Source organism: Hyaena hyaena, unplaced genomic scaffold, assembly GCF_003009895.1.
Source record: "Hyaena hyaena isolate Hyena2069 unplaced genomic scaffold, ASM300989v1 scaffold_420, whole genome shotgun sequence".
Taxonomy (NCBI): domain Eukaryota; kingdom Metazoa; phylum Chordata; class Mammalia; order Carnivora; family Hyaenidae; genus Hyaena; species Hyaena hyaena.
The window spans coordinates 699,000-710,468 of record NW_024081045.1 but is presented as its reverse complement, the minus strand read 5'-3'; the positions used below and the strand labels follow the sequence as shown (position 1 = coordinate 710,468).

General features: G+C 40.3%; 1 long non-coding RNA gene across 1 annotated transcript; it reads right to left on the bottom strand.

The window, feature by feature from the left end:
* Nucleotides 1–223: 223 nt before the first annotated feature.
* On the bottom strand, nt 224–10,893 carry LOC120245350. The gene is made up of 5 exons (XR_005531765.1): nt 10,622–10,893; nt 3,798–3,965; nt 2,725–2,962; nt 1,933–2,097; nt 224–1,119 (listed from the first exon to the last, which is right to left on the bottom strand). It is a non-coding gene; the product is annotated as an uncharacterized LOC120245350 (long non-coding RNA).
* Nucleotides 10,894–11,469: the final 576 nt, after the last annotated feature.

The following is an 11,469-nucleotide window of genomic DNA, read 5'->3' as shown; positions in this document are numbered from 1 at the left end:
TCTTTTTTTTTTTTTTAATGTTTTATTTCTAGGAGAGAGAGAGAGAGAGACAGCGCGAGCAGGGGAGGGTCAGAGAGAGAGGGNTTTCTAGGAGAGAGAGAGAGAGAGACAGCGCGAGCAGGGGAGGGTCAGAGAGAGAGGGAGTCACAGACTGAAACAGGCTCCAGGCTCTGAGCTGGCAGTCAGCACAGAGCCCGACGCGGGGCCTGAACCCACAAACCGCGACATCATGATCTAAGGGAAAGTCGGACGCTTAACCGACTAAGCCACCCAGGTGCCCCTAGTTTACAATTTCTTAAGAAGATTGGATATTTTTCATAGGACAGATAAGTATTTTGGTGGATTTGCATTTGTGTCCATTGACTATTTTTATGATTATGTTTATTTTTCCTCATTGATCTGTAATACATTCAGATGTAATCTATACGGTAATCCACTGTCATATATGTTCAATTATTTTTCCATCTGTTCTCCCACAGCTTTGCATATGTGCATATTGAAAATATAAACGTTCAGGAAAATCATTTGCTCTTTGAGTCTGTCTCAGTAACTTTGCTTTGTAGAGAAGTGATGCTTTACAGGGACTTAACATGGTATTAACTGTATTCTCTCCTTCGTTAGCATTTGTTTAGAAAAAATGTCATATTTCCATATCAGAGCCCGCAATTTCTTCTGGAGTCATCGCTGCGAAGAACATAGCCACACGTTTTCTGTATTCATAGTCTGAGTATTGTTGGCCTTTCATTTTCAGGCACCATTCTTGTATCTTCTGAATAGGAAAATAAGGTGAAGGTGGGGATTTCACAGGTTCTTTAACGTTCTCACAACCGTAAACGTGCAACTGTAATGCAGCCCCTGAATCACATCGCAGCGTTTGGCCCTACGTTATGGGGACTTTAATATGCATGTTACAAACACACAAACACTATGGCTCTCCAAAGGGTACTTTCACTTTGAAATTGACGACACTCTGCCTTTTAGTTTATAGGTGTCTCCAAGCCTTAAAGCTAATAATGCAGGTGCTCTCAGCTGGGTCTGCAGATGTCGAGAATGAGCACAAGCACACAGCAGGACACTTGCTTTCTCTTCTTCCTCTGAGCATCTGTGACACAGAAGCAGCTGTTCTCAAGAGAGAATCGAAGAGGTCATCAGGATCCGCGCAGAAGTAGATTTAAAACCACTGATGCCAGAATTCCATGAATAAAACACTGTGTTGGAAGGGGGTACGAGTTGCTGCAATTTTAGTGTGGGAGTCACTCTTCTTAATGGAACTGACTCACACTGAAAAAGATGTTCTTGGATATGCCAGGTGCTGAACAGAACAATACATTGACTCAATTTACTGTGTCCTTATGTGACCTCTGCTTTCTTTGTCCTATTAACTATAACCTTGTCTCCCTCCCTCCTTCCTTCCTTCCTTCCTTCCTTCCTTCCTTCCTTCCTTCCTTCCTTCCTTCCTTCCTTCCTTTCCTCCTTCCTTCCTTCTTCCTTTCCATTTAATAATAAAAAAATCATAAGTGTACTTAATGTTAGCTCTTGCTTTTGAAGATATAGACATTTTAATTAGGTTGAAGTTTAGGGATCAGTCACATTTTAAAATGAATTATTTATATAATTTATCTAGGATAGTTTTTGGAAATCACTCAGTAGGTATTTAATGTGAAATGTATCATCTCTTCATGTCATTCTATAATTTGCTGGATTGATTTTTATAATGTCTACATTAAGATATTATGTTTTCACGAAAATACCTCCAATTAAGGCATAAAGTCTTAGAGGCTAAGAAGTAAGTGTGTTCAGAGCTTTCCAAGCCCGAGCAGTAGAGGGATCCCTGGATCAGTAAAACGGGATATGACTAGTGGTGCCACATCTGCTCCTAAATGTCACGCAATTAAACCTTAGGATCTCAGGAAACAAAACAGTAGGACTGACCTGAATGTGTTTTAACATTTCTAAAATGGAAGTATCTGTTTTAGAAAAAGGGAGGGCTGTTGCCAAATCAGGTTATCAGTGCCAGCAGGTTATTTCATCAGCTTCCAATGCAGATTATGAAAGTAATACAGAAAGGTCCAAGTAGATGACTCCACTAGCAATTTTCTATAAGCAAAAATGTTGAAATAGGTAAAACTTGATATCATGATTCCATCATTTTTCTTCCATTATCATTTTTCTCAAATGCATACAATTCCCTACATCTGGACAACCTCTCTCTAGGAAAACACACGTGGACATACCCCCCTGTAGTCTGATATAGGTTTGCCTGATCTGTTCCTTTTAATCAAATTTTGCCTTTTTTGTCATTTTAAACTTTGTTCTTTTCTTTTTTAATTTGACAAGTACATTAAGTTTCTACCCTCGAGTCATAACTCATGACAAATTTTAAACAGTGTTCAATTAAAGCATTGGTAAAGTGCCCAGTCTATGGTAGGTCAGTGCAAATGTCTAGAAACAGTGGGCCCTTTCTCTTCTCCAGCACCTCAAACTGGCAACCTCATATCCTTTAAGGATATAATCTTGGTTTATCCTAGAAAGTAGGTAGGGACAAGACTCAAAAGGCAAAGTCATTTTAACTAAACCCATATCCAATCTGGTCCCAACCTTTCTGAAGCCGTGCAGAAAGAGAAGCAGATGGTTTACCAATCACATACTATATCACAATTACACAGCATCGCCACAAACTATATCTCCAATGTGTCCTACCACTTACTCCAGAGCAGACATTACCATATTCTCATCGGGACAGTTGGCTTCCAGAGGAACTGTGGGCATCCTCCTTCATCTGCTCTTTTCCTTCATGGGGCCTTTCCCCATGTGCACTTGGGTGTTCCATGGACTTCTCACAAAAGTGACTTGGGGTTGCAGCCATTGCTCTCCAGTCTTGGACCCACTTCACACCTGACCTGGACAACGAATCTGGGTTTGCCGCGGTGATGTGTTGGCATACTTGGATGGTAAGCCCTGACTATGGAGGAAAGAGTAAAGGCACACATTTGTTCAGCTCCTTCTGTAAAGCCAGCATCACTTTGAAAAATGAATTTCCATGCAGTGAGCCTAATTTACTATGGGTCTACCCCAGAGTTTGGAAATAAATCCCCACTTAATTATAGGGCTTTGTCATACATTTATATATGGTTCTGTCTCCCATCAACCTCATTGCATCAAGAATAAAATGCTGATGAATACGACCTTTTTTTTAAAAAGGCTTTGGCTATAGTTTAGTGTTTTTAAAGCATATTTGGAAATAGCCCCAAGACACATTAAGAAAATAAATAAAACTAGTCATTAACCCTCCACCAAAATCCCAGGGTTTTATTATCAATAATTTTAAAAAAGACAAAGAAATAAGTGCTCATGTACAGATGCACTAGGTAAAAATCCAGAAACCAGTAAGTTGAACATTGAAATAACTTTATATTTTAAAAGTTTATGAGAAATGAAACTTGTAGTACTTGATTTTCTCGAGACCACAGAGAAGAGAACAGAGGCTCCACAAGCCCAGAGCAGGGATGGATTTCTTTGTCCCTCCGGGTCTGATGTGGGAGGAGGGGGTGTCTTTACAATTTGATGATAACAGTTATTGTAAAAGTATATGGCACACTCTTTGCTCTCCTTATTTTTAAGCATAAATTGTACCATGAACTTAAATCATTTTGCCACATGATTCCTGTAAGTATGAGGCAAACATGGTGACTTAACTGTACTTGGAAATTCAGTTTGTACTTGAGAAATATTGCAAGAAAAAATTTGAAAGATGAGATATCCTGTGTAGGGCTCCAAGCCAATAAATTGTATATTACCTGGTATGGTTTCGTTGCTTTTCAGAGGAAAAAAGACTCTATTCACCTATTTTTCACCTTGATTTTATCTCCGGACTTTGACAAGATCCAAAATTGAAGTCAAAAAGGAGGGATGTGGATAAGCACCAGTTTCTAGCTCTTATCAGGGAAATCAGAATAGAAACAAACCTAAAAAAATGAAGATCATAGAGCAAATTTGAGGGCCATGTTCTGACTGGTTTATCCATCCAAACTCTTCTCTAAAGGGATGAGCTCCAAAAATACTTAATTTGTGAGTAATGGTAGAAAGTGGTTAAGTCCTTCCTAGACTCAAAAACAAGATGGGACCCTATTAAACTTAATCAGGACTGGGATAACAACAATCATGTGTGTGTGTGTTTATATATATATATATATATATATATATATATATATATTACTCAGAACATCTGGAACACACTGCAGGGAAAATTAAAGGAAAGCATATGAAGCTTTAAAAGTATTTATAAAACTTTTAATTACTTATTTGCATCATCACTTCATGTGCAATGAATAACATTTTTATTCTCCAGACTTACTTTCTTAGTAAGGCACCTCCTCTCTCTTCTCATGCCATCTGCTAGAATAGTCTTTGGGGAAAGGGAGAGAAGTGTCGGTCCTGTAGTGCACACATGAGACCATGGAATAGACGAGAAGAGAGAAAGGAAGTAGACGCAGACAGAGGGAGAAAAAGCAAGGAAGACCTATCAGAGGAGAGCTTCCTCTTGGGGCTGGCTCATCTTGGAAGAGAAATACAAATTCAGAGAGGCGTTAAGATGGCATCCCATTTGAGACTCTTGGGAGAGGTAGGTTGGCACTTAGTCTCATGTTCCTGTAATGACTTGGAGGAAGAGTATTAGGCAGAGACTCCAAGCAGTAATCATGAGCTACTCTTGTATTTGGCATGGGAAGAAAAGAAACAAAGGTTCCTATGGGTTGCACCAAAGCGAGATAAAGACTTGGCTTGGGAGAGGTCCAGAGGGGTATCAGTCATAGGAACAAAGTGACCTTGACAAGACATGAAGGGTAGCCATTAGAGCCAAAGCTGGAAGGAAGTCATCACCAGAATTCAGCCCCCAAAAAAGCAGCTGTGGGGGCAGATGCAGGAAGGGGCAATGCTATGTCTCTGGAACAGAATACACTGCACTCCCTCAGGGACCTTCATTTGGCAATAGGTTTGATTTCTTGGCAAAACGCGGAACAAATTAAAAACAACCAACAGAAACTCTTTGTTTAACCCAAATAATTTATCCCTATGTGATGAGATGCTAGACAAATATTAAAATCATGGGGTCGGAGAAGATGCTTTAACAAACAGAAAGACGGTTACCAGATTTAATTCATAGCTAGATATACATGCAAATGAAGACAAGGGGAAGAAACACTCCAAAATATTTATGAAGCTTACTACTGGGGGCCAGGTTCGAGATTTCCCCTTGGGGGGGCTTCTGGGTTTTTTTTTTTCGTGTTTTCTTCAGGAAGCATTCATATTAATAAGACTAAATTGCATTGTGGTAAGAATCAGCCGTCGGGGCTCCTGGGTGGCTCAGTCGGTTGAGCGTCCAACTTCGGCTCAGGTCATGATCTCACAGTTCATGGGTTTGATCCCTGTGTCGGGCTCTGTGCTGATAGCTCAGAGCCTGGAGCCTGCTTCTGATTCTGTGTCTCCCTCTCTCCCTGGCCCTCCCCTGCTCATGCTGTCTCTCTCTCTCAGAAATAGATAAATTAAAAAAAAAAAAAAAGGAAACAGTTGTGAATCTAAGTGGCTGAGCACAAGCACAGTGTGCTCTCTTCATGCTACCCTTGCAGAAAGAGTCCACATCACATCTCTGCTGTCATCACGTCACTTGCTGTCATGACTCCTCAGACAGGAAGGCTGAGACGTGGCCACCTCATTAACCTGGGGCAAATCCGTAGCTCGCTACAGCCAGCGGTTTCACTGTGAATGGGTGGAGAGCACTGACCAGCACAAATCACTACCTCAGCATCTATTTCTTGGTCAACAAAAATAACATTTTTAAAAATTTTTAAAAATTAGATTTGTAGGAAAAATCTCCCCAACAGTTTTCTATAATGCCATAAAATGTTGAGAATACTGTAAACTTTAAATTTTTAATGTTTTTTTTTGAGAGACAGAGAGAGAGCAGGGTAGGGGCAGAGAGAGAGGGAGACACAGCCACCCAGGTGCCCCAGAAAACCATAAAATTTGAATAAAACATTAAACCATGTGGAAAATGCTATAAGTAAAAATAGGAAATCAAAATTAGAATGTGGAATATTTTACAACATTACTCAGGTTTCTTTTCCTCCTATTCCATAAGTTATATTCAATTTCATTCTTCCTTTATTGTTTTCATTGTAATTATTCAGGTTTTATCTCTGCAAATACATTCTTAATTTGAATCTCTGTTCTCGGGACTCAATACCTGTATGCCATTTTTTTTCTCTCTCTCATCATTTTAAGTCGTTTTAACTTTCCTCTGCTTTCCTGGAAAAACCTTCAAAAATTTAATCTATTCCAGTTTATTATTTTGTCCCTCAAATCTCTGTATACATATATTACCCCCAGTGAGGATTCTTATCTTGCTCTTTGACGCTTCTGCTTCTGCGTAACCAAGAACCTGCACTTTCTGTCTTTGCCTCTCACCTGATTTCCATGCACCAAACTATACTTTCTTTTCATCTTGGGTTTTTTTGTTTTTTTTTTAATCTCATTCCAAAAGGCTACACCTTCTTCTAATCTGTTAAGGGAATCAAATAGTTTACCGAAATTATTTTAGGATGCCTGGGATCAAATTATTGTTGGATGAACTTTACTCTTCAATACTGAGAAAAATCATTCCCTTCCCCTATTCTTTAGTAATTCGTTTCATGCATCTCCAGGTTATTTTTTTATATCATTACGTGTACAGGGAATAGATATCCAATCAGACACTGGGTTTCCCGGTCACCGTGTGGATTTCCGTCAGCCCTGTTCATCTCCACCAATACTGTGGGCAGAATTCCTTTCAGGTGAAGAGCTGGCTTATGCACATGACTTCATCCATTGACAGAGTCTGGCAGGTATCACTGTAGCTACTTCCATCCAACACACAGGAGCAGGTCGTTCCCCCAGGGTGACGATGAACCGCAACAATATACCATGTGGAGCCTGCGTGGGATCAGGCGATCAGCTCGTTTCTCTCACCAGCTCCTAGTGCAAGATTTCTTTCTAGTAAGCACCCCTCCCTGCCCCTCCGCCTTCATGTATTATGCAGTGACACACCTCTCCGTAACTGAGCTCTCTGCTTCCTACGATGGTTCTGAAAAGAGGGCTTAGGGGCGCCTGGGGGCCTCAGTCGGTTGAGCATCTGACTTCAGCTTAGGTCATGATCTCATGGTAACTGGGTTCGAGCCCCGCGTCGAGCTCTGTGCTGACAGCTCAGAGCCTGGAGCCTGCTTCAGATTCTGTGTCTCCCTCTCTCTCTGCCCCTCCCTCGCTTGCTCTCTGGCTCTGTCTCTCAAAATAAAATAAAGACATAAAAAAATTTTTTTTAATGAAAAGAGGGCTTAGGTGGTCTCTAAAATACTCAAAATAGGGTATCCATGTCATAGAGAGGTTTGTGGGCTAACTTGAATCATATCCCTTACAAAGAAGAAGGAAATAGTGCCATCTTAACTTCTCTTTGTTAGCTCTTTGTTGGCTCTTCTCTGATAATATTTTAAAGGATATTTGTTCTTTTACTGCCTGAATTAAATAGCTAAGCTTTTTCTCAGTCTTGTATAAAATGATTTAGCTTCATCCTATCAACCCTAACGTTAATCTAAGATATGTGCTACAATTTTTTGAACCGTTTTAAGGGCACTAAATTTGCATTAATAAAAATGTATAAAAGAAATGCCTATTTTTAAATTAGGCTCTAAAATTGACATTCTGTTTTGCTGGTGATGAATTATGAGATGTGACATCTTAGTGGTTCTTTACAGGTATAGATATAGACATAGATGTATCTTCCATCCAATTTATCTTCATTTCTTTCTATTACTTTATTTATCAGGGACAAAATATAGCCATCTCAGAATAAGTTTGGCACAAAATGTTTTATTTGTTTAGTGATAATTATATTAGTTATATTATTTCAGAAATTTCTTTTTCCCTGTCTCTTTTCTCCCTTCTTTCCTTCCTTCCTTCCTTCCTTCCTTCCTTCCTTCCTTCCTTCCTTCCTTCCTTCCTTCCTTCCTTCCCTTCTTTCTTTCTTTCTCTCTTTCTTTCATCATTTTATCTTAATTCCAGTTAGTTAACATACAGTGTGATAGTAGTTCCAGGTGTATAATATAGTGATCCAACACTTCCGTACAACACCTGGTCCTCATCACAAGTGCACTCCTTAGCACCCATCACCCATCAAGCCCATCCCTCCCAACAGGCCCCTCCCCCCGTCAACTCTGAGTTTGTTCTCTATCATTAAGAGTCTGTTTCTTGGCTTCTTTCTCTCTTTCTCTTCTTTTTTCTTTTGCTCATTTTCTTTGTTTCTTAAATTCACATATGAGTGAAATCATTGAGAATGATTTGATAGTAATCTAGCTGCATCAGTGGGATGAAATGAGCCCAGTGTCCCCCTCCTCTGCCACCAGCTTCCCCATCCCTCCAGGGTTTTTTTTCTTACTGATGCTGAAAGAAAACCAAACCCTGAAAAGTGAGCAAAATAGTGAAATAAAGTGAGGAGAAAAAAAGTCGGCTATTATTTTAAAAAGAAGCTACAGGTAGGGCCCCTGGGTGGCTCAGCCAGTTAAGCATCTGGCTCTTGATTTCATCTTGGGTCATGATTTCATGGTTTGTGGGATCGAGCCCCACATCAGACTCTGCACTGAGAGTGTGGAGCCTGCTTGGGTTTCTCTTTCTCCCTCTCTCTCTGCCCCTCTCTTGCTCACGCTCTGTCTCTCAAACCTGAAGAAGAAGAAGAAGAAGAAGAAGAAGAAGAAGAAGAAGAAGAAGCAGCTACAGTTATGAATGAAATCCATATAATTAGAAGTCCGTTTTCCAGAGATCTTATCCTATGTGAACCCTGAAACATCTTTTTCATTACCAGTTCCATGTGCAGATGCTTTCATCATTTCATAATTGTTTTAACTATTGCAAAGGTTTACCATGAGAATCAGTTGGAGGCTACATAAGCAGAACAGTGGCCCAAGTTAGGTCACTAAAGCGATCTAGGCAGCATCACCAGCATGGTCAGTGAGGACAGGACACCACACCATGTATGCTCATCTTGGTCCTGCTTCCAGCACGGCTGCCGCTCTAGTCCCAGGAGGTGTTCAGTCTCCCTGTAATCCTGCCACCATTGTAAAGGAGAGAGGTCCAGGCTGTGTCTGTCCAGGGGTCACTAGCTCCAAAGCAAAGTCCAGGCAAGTGGTTCTGATGGCCAGGTTACCAGCGGAATGGAGGCTGGGAGAGTGAGGCTCCCACCAAGGGGAGGAACATGGTGTGAATCAGAGAAAAGATCAAACTTTCACTTGTAAAGAGAAGGATTCAGAATTATCTTTTGAGTTCATCAAGGATTGTTCATGCTTGTTTGTCTGGTAGCTAGAAATGGGATCACCTCTGCTGCACTACAAGAGGCGGGTGCTTGAATGGAGCCTCCTGTAGACTTCTTGCCCAGAGCCCAAGGGCTAGTAGCTCCCTCGTGGGCACTAAAGATTTTATGTGCAGCTGGTTTCAGCTGGGCAACTGGCTTTACTAGCAATTGATGCACATATTTCAGACTATCTGTCATCAAATATTCTACTTGTATAAGGTGACTATCACATCTATACTGCCAAAAAATGAGCTCAACAGAGTGTCAGTGGCTCTCTTTCAGAGTAAAGAGCATCCAGCTTCATCTTGGTCTAAACAGTTGTCTGTGGGGTGCCAGAGATAGGATATTAATGCCCTCATTGCCTTTCTGCCTGGAGGTCCCTGCTTGAGCCTATATTGCCAATGCATTCTTTGTATCCTGTAGCATAATAGACTGACATCCAGACATACATAACCACACTCTTATTCACAGAACATTTAACATAGACTTCCTCTCTTTTCCTATGTGTACTATGGGGTGTTTTTTGTTTTGTTTTGTTTTGTTTTTTTCAGAAAATCTAGACAAATCGTGAAGTGATTAAAAATTAATATTAAGAAAAATATAAATAGTTCAACTCTGAGACAATTTGTTAATCTTGTTTTATAGGTTAAAATAAGACTATAATCTTTATAATCTTAAACAAATATTTTAAAACACCACAACCATCTCAAACCATATGGTATTTAAATTTAAAAAAAAATTAAAAGTACAGAAAAGTTGCACTGAAAGTTCAACAAGCAGCAAACACTCTACCAAGAAATGCAGTAGTGAAACACCTCAATATTGTTGGAGTTAGGAAAAATGATGAGACTCTTACAGTCCAGATGGAATAACTCAGAATAATTGACAAGGAGGAGGAGATAGGAAAACGAGGAAAGAGCCTGTAGTGGTTGTGGGATCCACTCCTGCCTATTAAGAAAGAGGGGCCCAAGGGTCCACATTGGCTGAGCTTCCTAGGGAGACATTGCTGTCTCCCTCTCTGGAAAAAAGATGCAGACTTCTGGTTTCAACCCTTATCCCTGAAGAGACTGGAGTCTCACTCCCGTATTATATGAAAAGCTGAACAACCTGGAAATCAATGACCTATCATGAACTCATTAGAGAGCTAAGTTCTCAAAGCAAAACACCACTCTCAAATCCAGAGACACATAGTCATAATCTTCACACCTAGAGTAGAAGTTGCTGGAGGCATAGACGTGTAAAAACACCTACCGGTCATTTTATATGAATTGCTGGAGGTCAGGGTGGACTACCATGAGATGGAGAAACTTCTAGAAATTGAAGTCTTTATCTTCTGGAATCTCATCAGGTTTTCACACTGAATATTTGAGAAAGATACACTCATGCCTCTGGCAGGCACAGAGGAAGAGTAAAAACTGTGAAATGTGCCCAGAGTCTTCTCCATAATGAAAGCCTACATCTCTGGAGAAAAGACATTGCCAGAACCATATGTCACATGGGGGAGAGGCATTCTTTCCACAGTCTCTGTCTCAGATTAAAAAAAAAAAAAGTCAACAGGGATCAGAGCTTCAAGAACATAATTTGGGAGTATTGCAGCACTGGAAGTGAGGTAGGAATGAGGTGCGGAAAGAAGGAAGCCATACCAATGGAGACACTCTTTTGGAGGTCAGAGACCCAGACCACAGGTTGTCAAAAACACCAAGATTTAATAAGAAAATCACAGAATGCTCCCACTCTCGCACATGATATCATTACATCACCAGGGTTCCATCAGAATGATGATTCATGCATGGTAGCTAAAAAGGCTTCAAGACACTGACTCTGAGCAAGTCTAAAGTGCAAAGCTAAATGGAAATAAAAAACAAGGTCCATAGAGGAATTTGAAACCTCTAGAACCTATAGCTGTAATGTACTTTAAACCCAGTTCAACCCCCAACCAGAATATCATAAATCTTCCCACTAAAGGCATATTTACGTCAGTTCCTGTCACCTAATAAAATATGTCTGGCTTTCAACAGAAAGATAAAAATTCAAGATACCCCAAAATGCCAAGAAAAAGATACAATCAGAAGAGACAAAGCAATCATCAGACTCAGACT